An 18994-nucleotide genomic window follows, 5' to 3' on the forward strand; every position below is an offset into this window, starting at 1 on the left:
ACAGAGCCAAATGCGGGGTCAAATTCACGAACAGCGAGGTCATGACCTGAGCCGAAGTTGGGACGCTCAACCTACTGAGCCACCCAGGCTCCCCCCAAAACCCTACTTTTAAAGCTGGAAGTGCCTCTTTCGGCCTTAAGGGACGAGTCGCTTAGAATAAATAAGGCCAGATGGGACTGATTTGGGAATGAGGAGATGAAGGCTGCCAGGGCCACTGGGGAGGAGGATGAAGGAAGAGGGAAGTGTGCTGAAGGGAAGTTCAGGGGGTGTCACTGCACCGTGAGGCCATTCTGCCTGGCCGTTCTCTCTCTGCAGGTACAGAAGTTCCCCAACACGAAAGCTGGTAGGGGCATTGGGAAGGATGAGCACTCTGGTCCCAGGCACTTACAGGGAGAAGGGTGAAAGCAGGAGGGGGAAGAGCACCCCTTGGGAAAGGGGAGATAGTGGAGGATGGAGTGGTCTGGGAGGGTGGATGGAGGGGCCCTGCTGCAGAGACAGGACTTTAGGCAGATGTCCAGGACAGATGGGGCCCACAGCAGGGGCCTTCCTGCTACGGAGGAGGTGCAGTTTTGAATGGGCAGGAGAGGACAGTATCCCGGGTCCAGCAACTGAAGTGTCTCCTCTTGGAACGCAGAAGGGGCTCAGGACAGTCAGGTCAGCCTTAGGTTGGAATAAGGCGGGTCCTTTCACCCTTGGCCCTCAGCTGCATTGGGAGGTTGGGTCAGAGCCTGAATGCCCTGGGGGAAGGTGGACCCCCCCAACTTTGGTCAGATTCCTCCAGAAACCCAGGGCCCTGGACTCTGGCACACCTGAAGGGACTGTGAGAGTCAGGGGGCACCCTTTCTCAGGGTCTGCAAAGACAGTTTTGAACAGGAAAACATCTTAGCTCCACTCTCTCATACAGAGAGCACCTGCAAAGAGATGGGAATACAGATGACAATAAGGCACATGCTAAAGGCCTTGGGCTCCTGGGTTAGATAATGATGGGAAAGCAGAAAGAGGGCTACCAACTGTTATTCGCAGAGCACTGACTGCTTGACAGGCACCGTGATGTATAGTAAAATCCTTACAAGTATCGTCATCACTCATTTAAAGGTGAAAAATCAGAGGACCTCTGTGTTTCGATAGCTTGCCCAAGGTTTCATACCTAGCAAGTGGGTGAGCTTAGATGAAAACTCATCTCGTCTGATTTCAAAGCTCAAGTCTTAACAACCTCTTAGACTCTCCCAAGTTGTTCTGAATACTTTGGTAGCCTTCATTTGGAATCTGGCCTTACACTCACCAATGAATGGGGAAGCAAACCAAAGATTGAACAAATAAAATATGACAGGGCAATCTGTGCCCAGTTCACTTCTATACTTGCTTTTCTTGCGCGCGTGCACACACACACACACACACACACACACACACACGTGTGTTAGGTGGGTTGGCTGGTCCCTCCCTTGGGAAGTTACAGTGAATCATCCAGGTTCCTCGGCCCTCCAAACATGGTCAGAATTGGGGCACCTGGGTGGCTCAGTCGATTAAGTGTCTGACTTCGGCCTAGGTCATGATCTCACAGTTTGTGAATTCGAGCCCCGCGTCGGGTTCTGTGCTGACAGATCGGAGCCTGTTTTGGATTCTGTGTCTCCCTCTCTCTCTGCTCCTCCCCTGCTGGAGCTCTGTCTATCTCTCAATAATAAACGTTTTAAAAAATTAAAAAAAAAAAAAACAACCATGGTCAGAATGCCCACTAACCTTTGATATACCAGCTTCCTGCACCCTGCCCTAAGCCTCTTCTCCTTTCTGTTAGAACCCCACAGTGGCAAAGGCCTTCAAGTATTAGGAAAGGTTCCCCCAGATAGTAGACAGTCCTTTGATCAGATTGTCAAAGGGCTTAGTTTGTTCTTCCTGGATCCCACAGTCTCTTCATGTCTCTGATCCTCTTTAAACTGAAAAGATCTTTTAAAATATATATGCATGGTAGAAAATACAGTTAATAAAAAGGACAATAGAAAACATCTCATTGCTCACAAATAACCACTGGCTCATCTCTCTCTCTTTACCCCAGGAAAAAATAAGTGTAAGAAACAGCTTAATTGTTCAGGGAGCAGGGGTGGTTACGAAGTTATTACAGTTTTCGGGCACTTAGATGGCTCAGTCGGTTAAGCATCTGACTTTGGCTCAGGTCATGATCTCACAGTTTGAGTTGGAGCCCTACATCAGGCTGTGTGCTGACAGCATAGAGCCTGGAGCCTGTTTCAGATTCTGTCTCCCTCCCTCCCTCTCTCTCTTTCTCTCTCTGCCCTTTCATTGCTTGTATTCTCTGTCAAAAATAAATAAAACTTAAAAAAAAGTTATTACAGTTTGAATTGCTCAAAAGTCCATTGAATTGCTCAAAAGTCTCAACTATCCTTTGTTACTGTATTTCAAATACAATTAAAGCTGTCATCAATGAGTAAACGCTCAAGAAATAGCGTTTTTAAAAAATGAAATGTATGAAACACAGGAGTTTAATAAACCACAAAACAACAATATAAGCGGTGAGTATTGCCATCCGTGAGCACAAGCCCTTTGAACCTTAAGAATGAGGTAACAGATATACGGTGAGACCTGGGAGAAGGCGATAAAAGGACAGCATAGAAAGTGCCAGAAAGACCCGAGGGACCAGAAATACGGGAGTGAGAGGAGATCAGATGCCTCCAATGCTTCCAGACAAGAAGGACACAGCAAGGTTGCTGGGAGGATGGCCTCTTTATCCTCAGGGGAGGCCAGAGGTGTGGCTGGAAACCGGAGGCATAGTAGGAGAGCCTCTGAGCCGAAAGGAGAGGCAAAGGGCGGGATCACTCCATTTCCAGGGTGGTGTAATGAGAGGTGGGAAACGGGTGCCTGCTCCGCCCTCATGATCCAGAAAAGTATTTGAGTGTCCAACCAATTCGGACGAAGGAAACGGGGCTAGAAGGGCCAGAGAAGGGGGAGAGGGCCATAGCAGGGGGCGCGTCCCTGGGTCCAGTTCAGAGCGAACCTCCGAGCATCCAGCGGGCCCACGTGAGGCCGGCCCATGTGGCCTCGGGGGAAACGGGGAGGAAGCCGCCGCTGACCGACACGGCAGGTGGGACAGAGCCCAGGACTGGCATCAGCGAGCTTCCACGGTGCACCCCCAACGTCTGCAGCCCAGCCAACGCGCAGGGAGGTGAGGTCTGTGCGCTGAAGGCGGGACACACTAGCGCACGGGGGCGGGGCTGCCGAGGGGCGTGGCCGCTCGCGCCAGCGGCACACCAGCTCTGCCATTGGCCAGGCTCCTGCGAGGAAGCCCCAGAAACCCCGTCCTCACTGGCTAGTCCCTGCCCCAGTCACCCTGGAGACCCCAGCGCCCTGAGGCCCCCTGGCTGCCGTTGGAAGGCGTTGGCCACGTTCCTCCTGGCTTCCTGCCGTTGGGTTGGGTTCGCTGCCTGAGGATCACGTGTTGCTCCTGCAGGCCCACGGGGAGGCTCAGCGGAGTTGCAAAGCCCCAAACCTGAACTGTTGCCAAGACCTTGAACCATATATTCTTGTGGTGACAGTGGCCTTAGGGGAAAAAATTCTCTCTCCGGGGTGACTAGGTCAGAGCGGCGCAAGCCTTCTTAAATAATGCAACTGACCTATGTGGTGGCCTTTGGAGGGACCACGGGTAACTTTCAAAACCTGTCATGGGAAGGGGGTGGATTACAGAATGGATGTTAAATTGGGTGACATTTGTAGTTACACCCATAAATACTGAGTTCGAGCTGCCAACTAGGCAGATAACTTCTCTTTAGGTCAGGCTGAGGATTTTTAGCCAGCTTCTCTGCAAGAGGGAAGCAGACATGTTTCCTGCTCTTTTGAGTGATGTCTGTGAGACACTAGTAGTCGTTTTAGTAAAGCCTGCAGCCAAGTCACCGACTCAGCCTCACCACCCAGCTCACAGATTCCTGTCACCACCAGAGAAGCCTAGGGGTTACTACCATCCAGGACATAACCTGTTTTCCTTCTGTTCCTTTCTTTTCCCTATCAAAACCCTCTCATTCATCTCTTATGGTAAAACCACGTACCCCTCACTGCCCACCGCTTCTCACTAGATAGGGGGAAAACTAACAAAATTACTTTTAAATCATTTTGATGTCATTGGAGAAGTCACTTAACAGTTAGGTGTGCTGTTAGGTTCAAAGGATTAAACAGAGGATTATTGCCCTAAGTGAGTTCCCTCCCTAATGCAGACATTCTGACTGGTAAGGTTAAGTAGGGTGTGTGAGCTGCATAGGGCTCCAATATTTGTCTGTTAATACGGCAAATATTTTTGGTGGTCCTGATTTGGAACCCTGAGATATCAGGTTGAATCTAGATGTGGGCTCCCCAGAGTTGCTGGGCATTGTGGGATGGGAGGGGGGGGTTGTTTCTTGAAGCCAGAACCTCTGTAATGAAATAGATACCAACTGGGGTGGTAAGAAAGGCGGGGGAACTCTTAAACCCTACTTTAAAATAGGCTAAACCTATATGTGAATGTTCACATTCATGGTAGTGGTAACTAGAGAAGACTTAACGCAGTCCTCAGCGACCCAGAGGAAAAGAAGGCGTGACATCATTGGATAGTCACTTCTGATCTCAGGGACACATGTGGACTCAGAAGAAAATCACTTCTTCCTTTCTCCTCAATTAGCACCCTGTCTCTGTAAGGGGCCTGGAAAATAGAGATGATATTGAAGGTAACTAAAAAGCAGTCCAGATGTAATTTTAAGGGCTGTTAAGAATTTGGGATCCAATCTTGAGACTGAATACCCTTCGGTATGCAAGGTCTGGAGAGGGGTATCAGAGTTGCTGGAGTCCTGGGTGGAGGGTGTTATGTGATATTCATTGTTAGGCAGGTAGTCACTGTAAATGGCATCTCCATGGTCTGCTTAGATGTTCTTCCTAATCGGAAGGATACTGGATGTATGATCAGTTGTACGTCCACGTTCTAAAATGGAAAAGTCTTGTTTGGTGATTTGCTTCTTTCGTCTCTTCGCTCTCCCCTCCGTGTTATCATCACCGAAGTGCCTAAAGTTAGCATGAGCTGTTTGTTCCACACTGAAAACCTGCCTTCTGTGGTGCTGGGCTGGGTGGTCAAGAGTGCTGGATTCTGGTGGGAACCTGCAGTTGAATTCCTAAGTATCCTAAGTTCTGTCCCTTCCTCCAACTGTGAGATCATCTGATGAGGCCAAAAGCCTCTGGAACCCAAATTAGAGCTGGCAAGAGGGAGCTTGCTGAGGTATCAGCCCTGCTGGAGATGGGAAAATGGGGCAGGGACTTGAAGCACTGGTGGTGGGGTGGAGCAAGGTTTCTTCCCCAGTTTCTGGGTGCTGGTTGGGGCCTTTGCTGTCTCTTGAAAAGAGGACCCGGTGCTGCCTCTTTGGAGCAGAGTGCTGAAAGACAAAAGGCCGGTGGTTCCCATGTCGCGTGAGGATGCACACTGTTGAAAGTGTCAGTTCCTCTGTTGATGGTAACTGGAAGAACTTTTGGGGTGACTTTGAAGGAGCCAGAGAATAGGTTAGAAAACACAGGAAGAGAAATTTCTCGTCCCTCGGGATAAGGCAAAAGGGAAAGGGAATTAACTACTTCTATTTACTGGACCTGTGGGCCTTGCCTCTTTGGATAGGCACATGATACTCTTCTTCTTAGCTTTCTACTTAGGCAGAAACTCTGTGAAAGATAAGTTGACATTGAGGAAAGGGCACAAACTTAGAAGAAAGAAGGCTGTGGCAGAAGCCAGAAACCCAGAAGCAAAACCTCCTTCCCTCTGTGTGTGTTTCCTTCTTTCTTCCCTCCTTTCCTTCCTAAAAATACGGGAGTGTCTACTGCATGCCAAGTTCTAGCTAGGTACTGAGGTTAAACGATGAGCAAGACTCATTCCTGGCTCCAGAAGAGCTCATACGTAGTGGGGAGATAATGTCATGGCTGACTGTAGGGCGTGGGGGTGAGAAGTGGCTTTCTGAGGACTGCCTTTTCTGTGTATGTAAGGAGGGGGCTAAGAAAACAAGAGACCCCTAGAGTGGGTTCTGAAGTTACCTTTGTAATTGCTACAGGGCTGAGGGTGGAGGACCAGGCGACACACATATACAGAGGATTCATACTGTCCTTGTGGCTTCTCTTTGGATGGTAGCTGGGGTGGTGGTAAGAGGGACTGAATGGGAGTCTGAAGTGAATCAGGGATACCATGCTTCCTGTGTCCCCCGTGCCACACTCAGAGGCACAGTGGCAGGGGTAATGTTATCAGCTCTCCCCTGGCTGAAGTACCTGTGTGCTGCTGTGAGTTGTCCGGCTGCAATTCACCTTGAGTCCTTCCTTGGTCATCACGCTATGTGCACAAGGGAGAGCAAGGAAGTTGAGAGATCTGAAAAATACAAAACGAGGAAGAAAGAGGAAACACCCTTATCCCAAAATAACAGCGGCAAAACTGAAGAAAAACATTTTGGTGTCCTGTTTTTAGGTCCCGGATGTCCAGGAAGCCCAAGGACCAGAGAGCAAATAATGCTCTGATTGGAGAATCTTCGACTGACCTTTAAGGGCAGGTTAAGGGCCTCTGCTGAGGCTGGGGGAGAAACAGAACAAAAAGCTCCTAGGTTTTCACCCTTTGATGACAGAACCTCTGTGGGGGGAAGTGCTTTTGTGCAGGGATTTAAAAACTTCCATATTCTTAACAGGTGCAAGGTACAGAGAGTTCCCAGAATGTAGGTCTCCTGAGGGAGCCGTGTTTGTTGTAAATCTAGGTTTGCTTTGCAAATCAGGCATTGAAGAGTAGCTGTAAGTTTCCAGAGTTTGGGGATGTCACCAGATCGGTAGGTCCTAACTGGACCTGGGAGACCTTTCCTACATGGTTTATTTTGAAAGTATTCACTGCTGTTAAAGCTAATTGGAGGAGGGACTTAAGGTTGCCTGGCCACAGCCTGAAAGAACCTGGAATTAAGGCAGTATCTGGATAGATACTCCAACCCATAGACACAAAGCCAGGTGAAGGGCATTGACTCTTAGTGCTGTCATGTGGCCAGATGTTTTGAAGAGTGTTTGGGGTACTAAGGTCCAGTAATGACGGCCAGTGCTTTAGGTTGGGTAGATATCTTTACTAAACCACAGTGCCATATTTTTCTCAGTTGACATGGGCCATTGAAAGCTTTCACAAGATTGCCACAGTCCTTGGACAGCATTTGATTGCCACTGATCTAGCTCAGCTCTACAGCCTTAGCAACAAGGGCAAGTCAATAGCTTCCCCATCTTTGCTTCTTTGAGCAGATGGCCAAGAAAGGAGTTCTGCATCATCAGGAATATGGCCTGAAACTTTGCGGAGGTTCTGAAATTTCTAGCTTACGGATTGCTTAGGGGTTCTCACCCTGCTTCCCCCATAGGAGGTATTTCTCTATGGCTATTGAGCAAATTTCCCAGCGTCTTAATCTTTTATAAAGTTTGGAAGTTTGTTTTCTGGCTCTCATATTTCCCTTTTGGTGTGTGTATTGCGTTTTCTCAGATGATTTTGGCTCTTCTTCCAACGGACTTTCAGCTGTTCTTTGGGAAAAAGGCCAGACAATTGACTACATTGAAAAAAGAAACAAAACTAAACAAAACCCCCAAAACCTGTGTGTTTTACCACTTCTGGCATCTGGGTTTGTTTTGTTTTCCTTTAAATGGTGGTTAGTTTCTGTACCCAAAGGCCTGTACTTCTAACGGCATACTTTATGGTATCCTTGCCTGGGAATAATGCGTGATGGGCTACAATCTGTAGTCTCTCATGGTCCCCTCATGCTTGTTTACTTTTTAAAAACCCTTGTTGAGGGGCGCCTGGGTGGCTGAGTCGGTTAAGCATCCGACTTCAGGTCATGATCTCACTGTTCATGGATTCAAGCCCCACGTCGGGCTCTGTGCCGACAGCTTGGAGCCTGGAGCCTGCTTCGGATTCTGTGTCTCCCTCTCTCTCTGCCCCTCCCCTGCTCACACACACACTCTCTCTCTCTCTCTCAAAAATAAATGAGACATTTACAAAAATTAAAAAATAAAAACCTTGTTGAAACGGCTTGCCATTGAATTCCCCTTGGGTAGCCAGGAAGGACCCCGATTTCAAAACTGAAAATATTAGATGTGAAGATGTTTTGAACAAGGAACAAAAAGCCTGTATTTTAGTGCTGGCACTGCCATTATTATCCATGTGAACTCTGGCAAATCTCCAGATTTCTTTGGGTTGCGGTTTCCTCATAGCTAAAATTGGGATATTAATACCTACCTCACAGGGTTGTCATGAGGATTAAATGTGCTCTGTAAACTGTTGTGCTATACAAATATTTGCGAATTTTTGTTATGATTTAAGAGCCATTTGAAAGTATTCCATGACCACATAGCAGACATGCTAATATTTGTACTATCCGATCAAGGGTTTTCATGGTCATCTACTGCATATTTAAATTGCTGGAACAAAATTTTATGTTTCTGTATAAATGTTTTTGTGTGGAGAGGGCCCATAGTTTTCACTGATTTTCTAAAGGGGGTCCATTATCCCAAAAAGGTAAAAGACAGTGCTTTAGAATTGAAAAAGTGGGATTCAGTAATGGAAATAAGTGTATTGCTTCCCTAACCCCCCACTTAACACATCTGCAGTAGAAGTTGCAATGCTTTCTGGATAGCGAAATTGCTAATGTGGCCTAGTGACTGACTGTACAGAACATTTGAAATTGGGACAGAAAATCTTGGCCATATGGTCATGGTAGCCATTAGGTTATCCAATTGCCTGCCGTGTGAAGGTGGAGGTAAAACGAACTATTAGCTATGTGGCCCTGAGAAAGTCACCTTATCTCGTGGAGTCTGCTACCTCATTTGTAAAGTGAAGGATTTGACTTAAAGATTTCCAAAGTTCCTAGTTTGAATTCCCTAGGGAAGTGAGATCAAAGCTGGACTTGGATGGAGCCCTCTGCGGCAGAAATGAATGAGGCTTTGTGTAAGAGGAGAAAGGAGGAGTGTCAGGGAGACGAGGAGGGGCAGAGCATGCAAGGAGCCCCATTCTTGATAAAGCCGGGAAGCAAGCCTGCTGAAGGGAAGAGCCAGAGTAAGGGGGGCAGAAAGAGAGCTGGTGGGCTACTCCTGAAGATCCAAGACTCTGGTGGACCAGAGACTCAACCTCCATGTTTCACCCTGGGTCCGACTTGTCAGAACACAGGTGATCCTCAGTGAGCAAATCCTCTGCACTCACAGAACTTGAAGTTCTCTCAGGAGCAAATGCCTGGAGTCTTCCCTCTTCCCACATCAGGTGGTTTGGCTACTTCAGGAAAATGCTGCCCTCCAAATGCCTCAAGGCACAAGTAAGTCCTAGGGGTAGAATTAAGAGGATTGGAGGATTAAGAGAACCGCATATCTGTACTGTAGGGTGTACTGGAATCCTCACCCCCACAAGATGAATTTTAGGGGAAAGATCCCTATTTTTCTAAATCACTATGATACACTATTGTTAACTATAAGCTAGTCCATAGCTTATATTAGGTTCACAATTTGTGGGTGTTGTGTGTGTGTGTGTGTGTGTGTGTGTGTAGCATTTTGGCATGTTTTAAAAAGTAGGTTAGGCTATCTTGTGTGTAGATTGACTAGCTCATCATATGGTAGGTTTATACTGAAGTGCCAGAGAAACTGCCAGATTGTTCTCCAAAGTGGTGGTACCATTTTACATTCCTACTACCAGTGTATGAGCGTTATCCTCACCTACACTTGAGATAGTCTTTTAAGTTTTATCTATCATAGGTTTAGAGATATCTCATTGTGCGTTAAATTTGCAATTCCCTAATGACTAGTGATGTTGAGCATCTTTTCTTGTGTTTATTTACCATTCACATATTTTCTTTGGTGAAGTGTCTGCAAGTCTGTTCTCCTCTCCATCTTTTATTTTTGTTATTTTTTTAAGTTTATTTATTTAGTTTAAGGTTTATTTATTTACTTTGAGAGAGTATTCTCCTACTCTCATGAAAATGGGGGAGGGGCAGAAAGAGAGGGAGAGAGAGAATCCCAAGCAGGCTCCCCACTGACTGCGTGGGGCTCAATCTTATGAACTGTGAGATCATGACCTGAGCTGAAATCGAGTTGGGTGCTTCATCTACTGGGCCACCTAGGCACCTCCGTCTTCTATTATTTTTAAGAGTTCTTTTTGTATGTTAGATATAAGTCCTTTATTAAATACATCATATGCAAATATGTTCTCCCAGTATGTGACTTGTCCTTTCATTTAATAGTGTCTTTTAAAAGAGCAAAATTTACTTTCTTTCTTGGAAATAAATAAACTTGGATAAAAATGGGGGAGCCTGGGTGGCTCAGTCAGTTAAGCATCTGATTCTTGATTTCAGCTCAGGTCACGATCTCATGGTTCATGAGTTCAAGCCTCACATCCAACTCTGAGCTAACAGTGCAGATTTCTTTCTCTTTCCTTCTCTCTCTACCCCTCCCCCCTTTCTCTCTCTCTCTCTTAAAAATAAACTTTAAAAATTGGCAAAATTCATAATTTTGATAAAGTACAGTCTATCAGTTTGTTCTTTTATGGATTGTGTTTTGGTGTAGTGTCCAAAAAATTGTTGTCTAACTCAGGGTCACAGAGGCTTTCTTCTGTTTTCATCTAGAAGTTTTATAGTTTTAGATTTTATATGCAGTCCTATGATCCACTTTGAGTTAGGTTATAATTTGTATATGGTACTTCAAAGTATGGCTCAAAGATTTTGTTTGTTTTGCATATTATATCCAATTGTTCCAACACCATTTATTGAGAAGACTATTGTTTCTACATGCTTTTCAACTTTGTCAAAGATCATTTTCCCATATATGTGTGGTTTATTTCTCAACTTTCTATTGTCTTCCACTGAATAATTGTTGATTAAAAAAAAAAGTCAATGCTTATTTATTTTTGAGAGACAGCATGAGTGAGGGAGGGGCAGAGAGAGAGGGAGACACAGAATCCAAAAAAGGCTCCAGGCTCTGAACTGTCAGCACAGAGCCCCACCCGGGGCTCGAACCCACAAACCCTGAGATCATGACCTGAGCCAAAGTTGGACGCTTAACCAACTGAGCCATCCAGGCGCCTCTAATTGTTGCCTTTTATGTCAATGTCACACTAATTTGATTACTGTAGCTTTATAGTAAGTCTTGAAATCACATAGTATTTATTAGTTTTCTGATTTCTTTTTTAAAGTTGTTTTGGCTATTATTCTAGGTCCTTTGCTTTTCCACGTGAATTTTATTTTATTTATTTATTTATTTATTTATTTATTTATTTATTTTTAACATTTTATTTATTTTTGAGACAGGGAGAGACAGAGCATGAACAGGGGAGGGTCAGAGAGAGGGAGACACAGAATCTGAAACAGGCTCCAGGCTCTGAGCTGTCAGCACAGAGCCCGACGCGGGGCTCGAACTCATGGACTGTGAGATCATGACCTGAGCCGAAGTCGGCCGCTTAACCAACTGAGCCACCCAGGCGCCCCACCACGTGAATTTTAGAATATACTTGTCAAAAATGCTTGCTGGGATTTTTATTAGGATTATGTTGAATCTATCCCTTAACTTTAGGAGAATCGCCATTTTACTACTGAGTCTTCTGAATTATAAAACATGGAATAGCTCTCTATTTAGATTTTCTTTAATTTCTTTCAGCAGCATTTTGCGGTTTCAGTTACAGGTTTTACACATCATTTGTCAGATTTATCCTAAGTAGTTCGTATTTTTTAGTGCTGGTAGTAATAGTACTTTTTAAAATTTCAATTTCTAATTGTTTGTTGCTCATATTTACACATACAACTGAGCTTTGCATAATGATCTTGTATTTTGCAAATTTGCTAAACTCACTTATTCTAATAGTTTTTTGAAGATGGCATCAGATTTTCTATAGAGGCAACCGTATCCTCTGTGAATGGACAGTTTTATTCCTTTTCTAATATGGATACTTTTCTTTTTCCTGCCTTATTTGACTAGTTAGAACCTCCAGTACATGCTTTGCAAGTTTATGTATAATCCTTTTTTTTTTTTTTTTTTTTACATTTATTTATTTTTGAGAGACAGAGAGAGACAGAGCACAAGTTGGGGAGGGACAGAGAGAGAATGAGACACAGAATCTGAAGCAGGCTCCAGGCTCCGAGCTGTCAGCACAGAGCCCGACATAGGGCTCAAACTCACAAACTGCGAGATCATGACCTGAGCCGAAGTCAGACGCTTAACCGATTGAGCCACTCAGGCACCCCCCAATCTGTGTGTGGCAGGCACTAAAATAAAATGTACATTTTTGGCCTGACAAAGAGTTTACGTGTATAGTATATCTTACAGGGACAACACAAGTTCAATAATATGAGTTCTAATTGTAATAGTTACAGATGTCTTCACGATAATTATGTGACTAGATAGTTAACATTTCCTTTCCCATTTAAACCCAGTCTGGCTTGGAGTTCTCACTTGAGGAAGTCAATAAGAGGTGTTCTGTGTTTGTCATTTCCCATGACTGTTTCCCCACCATGTGGGTGTCCCAGGCCTGACGGGGAGACCGGTTGGTGGGGAGGTGGGTGGGTCCCTGCTGGCTCAGGCTTCTCCCAGGCAGGCCTTCCTTCCCCTGGCACCCCTCACCTCGTGCTGGCCACAGACCCTTGGTGCCCCTCTCAGTACAGACATGGGTCCCCAGCCCCCTGGGTGGCCCCCTGTGTGCCCTTCTCATTATGAAGGAGGAAAACATACTTTTACAACCTATTTCCTCTCTGGAAATTCAAGGTGTTTTTCAGAAGTTTCCTTGTTCACGACAAGGGGATTTCAATCCTTAAGGAGCGACTTGATGGCTGTCAGCCAGTCTGGAGCAGCCTCAGGAAAGTGACTGAGCCCTATTTGAGCTGGCTCACTTTCATATTTCCCAGGAGAGGAAACAATTGTACGTTTCTCTATTCAAGCACCAGAAGTGTAGAAGTGATCTCTGCATGCTGTGCTGGGGATAGGTGGCTCAATTCTTTTGAGGGTTTCTACTTTTTTTCCTGCTTTAGGTTCTGAAATTGCCCCCCCCCCACGCCCCTTCCCTCTATTCCATTGGGTTGGGAAGCCATTGCTGACAGACGGATCGGACAAAGTACAGTTTAGCCACTGTTACAGGTTCAGATGATATGTTGAAGATCTAACCTCAGGTATCTCAGAATGTGAGTATATTTGGAAATAAGATCTTTGTAGATGTAAGGAGTTAAGATAGGGTCACACCAGAATAGGGTGGGCCCTTTATCCAATAGGAGCGGTGTCCTTATAAGAGGAGGAGAGACACAGAGACGCAGACACAGGAGAGAACGCCATGTGATGACGAGGCAGACATTGGTATGCTGTAGCTGCAGGACAAGGACCTCCAAGGACCAGAATTTAGGAAGTGGCAAGGAGGGAGTCTCCGTTGCAGGTTTCAGAGGGAGCATGGAGTTGCTGACACCTTCATGTTAGACTTCTAGCCTTCAAGGTCATAAGACTATAAAGTTCTGTTGTAAGCCCCCTGACTTGTGGTACTTTGCTACCCTAGGAAACTACAGTAGTCAATAGTAGGAAACAGCCCTAGGAAGCAAATGTAGCTATTATCACAAAACCTTTAACTAGATTGCTCTGGTATTCTGTCTTGCAGTCATAATCTGCCCTGTAACTGCTTAGAGAGATCATCTATTCAGATCTTCTGGTGAAAAGTATTACTGTAGCTCTAGTAAATAGTCAACGTATGGACATGATTTAGGAGCTGAGAGGTCCATTTCTAGTTTGGTGAGGCTGAAGGAAAGCTAACAGAGTAGCCGGGGACCTGGGAAGTCACTGTCTGGATTTGGCTGGGGGCCAGGAGGGGCTTCCTTGTGGGACCCTATGTGGCTGCTCTGTAGAGTTCATGGATTCTGAGAAGGAAGCCCAAGAAAGGAATTTGAAGATTACCTGGTATCATTGACTGTCCTGTGTCATGTGGAGAAAACAAAATCTGCCTTAAGCTCTTTACCCAAGGGCCAGCTGGTAAATAGTAGAGACAGGCCCGGAGTCCTAAGCATCCTCAGATGCGGGTCGGTGTTCGTGCCCCAGCTCTGGACTCCCTTGTAGGCCTTTCAAAACATGGTGCAAAGTCATGAAGAAACTCTGAGAAAGCTCCACACTGACTTCTCAGAACTAGTAAGAGCCGCAGACTGGGCTTTGGGGACAGGTCCACCAATTTGTTGGAGCCTCAAGTAACTTCTGAAGGCTATGGTAACATCACAGACTTTAGGCTCATGTATCAGATAATAGCGTTTAGATCCTAACCTACTTGGTTACAGACCAAGTGATGTTAGGAGGCATTACTGAAACTCTCTCAGCGAGAATTTACCTCTAAAAGCTAGGTAATTGTAAGCCTGCAAGATTGATGAAGGGTCAGATAAGGGACTTTTTGCAAGGGCTTGGGCCAGAATAGGTGCCCACCAAAAGGAGATGTCTTTCTTCCTCATTTTGTTCCTTTCAAGTTCTCGTCTGGGTCTGAAAACTTTAACCTGATATAATAAAAATGAGTATAGATGGGGCGCCTGGGTGGCACAGTCGGTTAAGCGTCCAACTTCAGCCAGGTCACGATCTTGCGGTCCGTGAGTTCGAGCCCCACGTCGGGCTCTGGGCTGATGGCTCAGAGCCTGGAGCCTGTTTCCGATTTTGTGTCTCCCTCTCTCTCTGCCCCTCCCCCGTTCATGCTCTGTCTCTCTCTGTCCCAAAAATAAATAAACGTTGAAAAAAAAATTTTTTTTAAAAATGAGTATAGCAACAAAATTCAGTTGCTACCTTTACTACTACGACTACTACCATAAAATAGATAAGAGTTACTGAGTAGATGCCAGACAATGTCTCCTAATGGCTTTACATGGATTATTAATCAGCATAACCCCAGGATATAGTTACAATTGTTAACCTCACTCTATAGATGACAAAACTGAGGCTTACATAAATTAAGAAACCTTCCCAGGCTCACAGAGCCAGATAGTGATGGAGGTGGACCCAGACAGGCCGTGACTAATAGGAAAAATCAAAATGAGCATCATTTAGTCTCCTGTATCCATCAGGAAATTAGAGGAGAGTCATGTTGCAAGGCAGGAGGACCAGAGGCTGTTTACATCTGATTCTTTACAGTTACCAAAGTCTGTCCATTTATTGCATTTGCTGAGTCATCGGCAGCCTTAAATGACTTGTGGCTTTCAAATAAGAGCCAGTAGGTGAAGTGTAGCCCAGATAAGATAACCCAGTAATTTGAGATAATATGTAAAATGTTAATGTTTTCAAGGAGTAGTGGCTGCTGTACTCAGATCCATGACCAGACAGACAATATGGTTTATACATCTACATGATCGTGGAATCCAACTTGTAAGATCTCTACCTCAGGATTGTCCCGGCTATTTGAACACACTCAACGATAAGGAGCATACTATCTCTTAAGGAAGCCCTCCTTACCTTTAGGGAATGCTAACTAAAGATTCTGCCCATTGGTGGATTAAAAGCCTAAATATAAATAACCAAAACTTTTAAAACATCAGAAGAAAATTAAGAAAAATATCTTTATGACCTAGGGGCAGGGAATTATTTCTTGAACAAAATCATAAAGGAAAAAGTTGATATATCCGATCACATTCAATTTTTAAAACTCCCAGGGCACCTGGGTGGCTCAGTTCGTTAAGCCTCTGACTCCGAATTTTGGCTCAGGTCATAGTCTCACATTTCACGAGTTCGAGCCCCATGTCCAGCTCTGCACTGACAGCGTGGAGCTTGCTTGGGGTTTCTTTCTCCCTCTCTCTGTCCCTACCTGTTCTCTCTCTCTCTCTCTCTCTCAAAAAATAAATAAATAACCATTAAAATTTTAAAACTACTATTTCCCAAAGAGATCATAAAAGTGTCCAACATGGGGGCGCCTGGGTGGTGCAGTCGGTTAAGCGTCCGACCTCAGCCAGGTCACGATCTCGCGGTCCATGAGTTCGAGCCCCGCGTCAGGCTCTGGGCTGATGGCTCAGAGCCTGGAGCCTGTTTCCGATTCTGTGTCTCCCTGTCTCTCTGCCCCTCCCCCGTTCATGCTCTGTCTCTCTCTGTCCCAAAAATAAATAAACGTTGAAAAAAAAATAAAAAAAAAGTGTCCAACATGTATATATATGTATAAAAGAAGGAAACAACAAAATAAAAATATAAAAAATGAAAGACTTTTAAAAGAAGTTTAGGGAAGAAAACTGAATGGCTAATTAACATATGGAAATTTGCTCAACCTCAATTGTAAACAAGAGAAATACAAATTAAAACTTTGATTTTTAACTTGTTGTATTAGTTTGTTAGGGTTGCCATAATGAAGTACCATAGGCTAGGTGGCTTAAACAACAGAGATTTCTTTCTCTCTCTTTTTTTAAATGTTTACTCATTTTTGAGAGAGAGAGAGATACAGAGTATGAGCAAGGGAGTGGGAGAGAGAGGGAAACACAGAATCTGAAGCAGCTCCAGGCTCTGAGCTGTCAGCACAGAGCCTGATGGGGGAGGGGGGTAGGGCTTGAACCCACAAACCCTGAGATCATGATCTGGCCGAAGTCAGATGCTTAACCAACTGAGCCACCCAGGTGCCCTTTTTTCTCTTTTTTTAAACTACTGAATTCCAGTTAGTTAACATACAGTGCAATATTAGTTTCATGTGTACAATATGATGACAGAGCTTTATCTCTGCACAGTTCTGGAGGCTAGAAATCCAACCCCAGGTGGTGGCAGCATCGATTTTTTCCGAGGGTCTTTCTCCTGGGCTCGCAGATGGCCGTCTTCTCCCTGTGTCTTCACATGGTCCTCCTCTGTGCATGCTTGTGTCCTAATCTCTACTTAGAAAGACACCAGTCCTATCGGATTAGGGAGCATCTTAATGACCTAATTTAACCACAAATACCTCTTTTTCTTTTTATTTTTTTTTAATGTTTATTTATTTTTGAGAGAGACAGAGACAGAATGCGAGTGGGGGAAGGGCAGAGAGAGAGGGAGACACAGAATCCGAAGCAGGCTCCAGGCTCCGAGCTGTCAGCGCAGAGCCCGATGCGGGCCCGAAACCACGAGCTGTGAGATCACGACCTGAGCCGAAGTCAGGCACTCAACCGACTGAGCCACCCAGGCACCCCAACCACAAATACCTCTTTAAAGACCCTACCTCCAGATCAGTCACATTCTGAGGCACTGAGATTTTGGACTTCACATACGAATTTTGGGGAGACACAGCTTAGCCCACAACACTCATCATATTAGCAATATTTTAAAAGCTGATAATACAAAGGTAGTGAAGGATGTGGAACAACAGAAAATATTGTCTACTGCTGAAGAGAAATGAGATTTTGCATGAAAACCGAAGACGCAAATACCCTCTTACCAGCTATTCTATTCCTAGAGATGTACTCTCAAAAACCTGGACCCGGGTGACTGAGAAGACACGCATACAATTATACCAGCACAAGAAACCCTGGAAACAATCCAAATGTTCATCATCGGCCAGAGAATAAAGTATGTTTACACAATGGGATGCTCTCTGGTGGTGAAATGAATGAGCGAGAGCTATACATGTATATGTAAATGAGTCTTGCAAACAGAAGACGATAGACAATGTAGAATAAAGATATGCAAACTGCAGAAGAATGTTTCTAATCTTCTCATTTTTATAAAGTTCAAAAACAGAAAATAAACACAATGATTTTTAGGGATATATACATATGGCATAAAACTAATATTTAGAAAGAAAGAACAATTAGCCCCAAATTCGGGATAATACTTAGCTCTGAGGCAGGAAAGACACAAGAAGGTGGTCGAGAAGGATTATAGGGGGCTTCAACTATTTTGAAAATAGCTTATTTATTAAGCTCGCTGGTGGATAAACGTGTTCACTATATTATGGTTGGTTTTTTTTTTTTTTAAATGAAGTAAATGTCACACAATTAAAAAAAAAACCTAGAAAACCTACAAAAATTGAAGCAAATGTGAATGGGGTCTAGATATTGTGGACAGTGAAACAAAAATAAGTCTTTAACGGGAACTTTGTTTTTGGTCAACCTTCTAGTAGTTAGTGATGGAAAGGAGAATGGAATACTTGAAAGTTTGCTTACTGCTCATAGAGAAAAGGCAAGTAAGTCAGTGGCCAACTAGAATGAAGCAGTTGGTTGGGGATCAAGACCAGAGGGCTGCTTGGGTGGCTCAGTCGGTTGAGCATCTGACTTTGGCTCAGGTCATGATCTCATGATCTGTGAGTTCGAGCCCCATATCGGGCTCTGTGTTGACAGCTCAGAACCTGGATCCTGCTTCGGATTCTGTGTCTCATTCTCTCTCTGCCCCTCCCCCGCTCACACTCTGTCTCTCTGTCTGTCTCTCTCTCTCTCAAAAATAAACATTTTTAAAAAGAAAGGCCAGAACAGTTTGGGGGCACCTGGCTGGTCAGTTGGTGGACCATGCCACGCTTGATCTTGGGGTTGTATGATGGGGAGAATACTTTAAATTTTTTTTTAACGTTTATTTTTGAGACAGGGAGAGACAGAGCATGAACAGGGGACAGTCAGAGAGAGAGGGAGACACAGAACCTGAAGCAGGCTCCAGGCTCTGAGCTGTCAGCACAGAGCCCGACGTGGGGCTCGAACTCATGGACCGCGAAATCATGACCTGAGCCGAAGTCAGACGCTTAACTGACTAAGCCACGCAGGCGCCCCATGGGGAGAATACTTTTTTAAAAAGTCTAAAAAAGACTGGAACAGTTTGTTTCTTAGCCCGTGAGACAGGTACAAGCTGCTCCATGTTAACCGCTGTATTCATCAAGTTAATAAGTCATCTCAACTACTTGATTTGAGTTACCATAATAAATTGGTATCATAATGTAAATGCACCTACATGGTTGAAAGTTTGAAAGACTATTTGACCTAAGGAAATTGAAATGACGTTAATGACAACGAACATAACTCGAATTAAGCAATAACAGTTGTATTAAGACAAGCACCAAAGGAAAGAATACAATAACTCCCTTAGAGTG

General features: G+C 44.7%; 1 protein-coding gene across 11 annotated transcripts in view; it reads left to right on the plus strand.

Moving 5' to 3' along the window:
• Positions 1-1719: 1719 nt before the first annotated feature.
• Positions 1720-18994, plus strand: part of C2CD4B (C2 calcium dependent domain containing 4B) — a 28077-nt gene continuing 10802 nt past the window's right edge. For 3 of the 11 annotated variants that reach the window (XM_045059212.1, XM_045059222.1, XM_045059213.1), the window contains exon 1: positions 17043-17487. The gene's annotated coding sequence lies outside the window, so the exon portion shown is untranslated. Of the gene's footprint in view, positions 4701-7903; positions 9312-12138; positions 13152-17042; positions 17488-18994 lie in introns of those variants that run through there. The other 8 variants (XM_045059217.1, XM_045059218.1, XM_045059214.1 and 5 more) reach the window with 5 other exon arrangements.

This window comes from Felis catus, chromosome B3 (assembly GCF_018350175.1).
Source record: "Felis catus isolate Fca126 chromosome B3, F.catus_Fca126_mat1.0, whole genome shotgun sequence".
NCBI classification, from domain to species: domain Eukaryota; kingdom Metazoa; phylum Chordata; class Mammalia; order Carnivora; family Felidae; genus Felis; species Felis catus.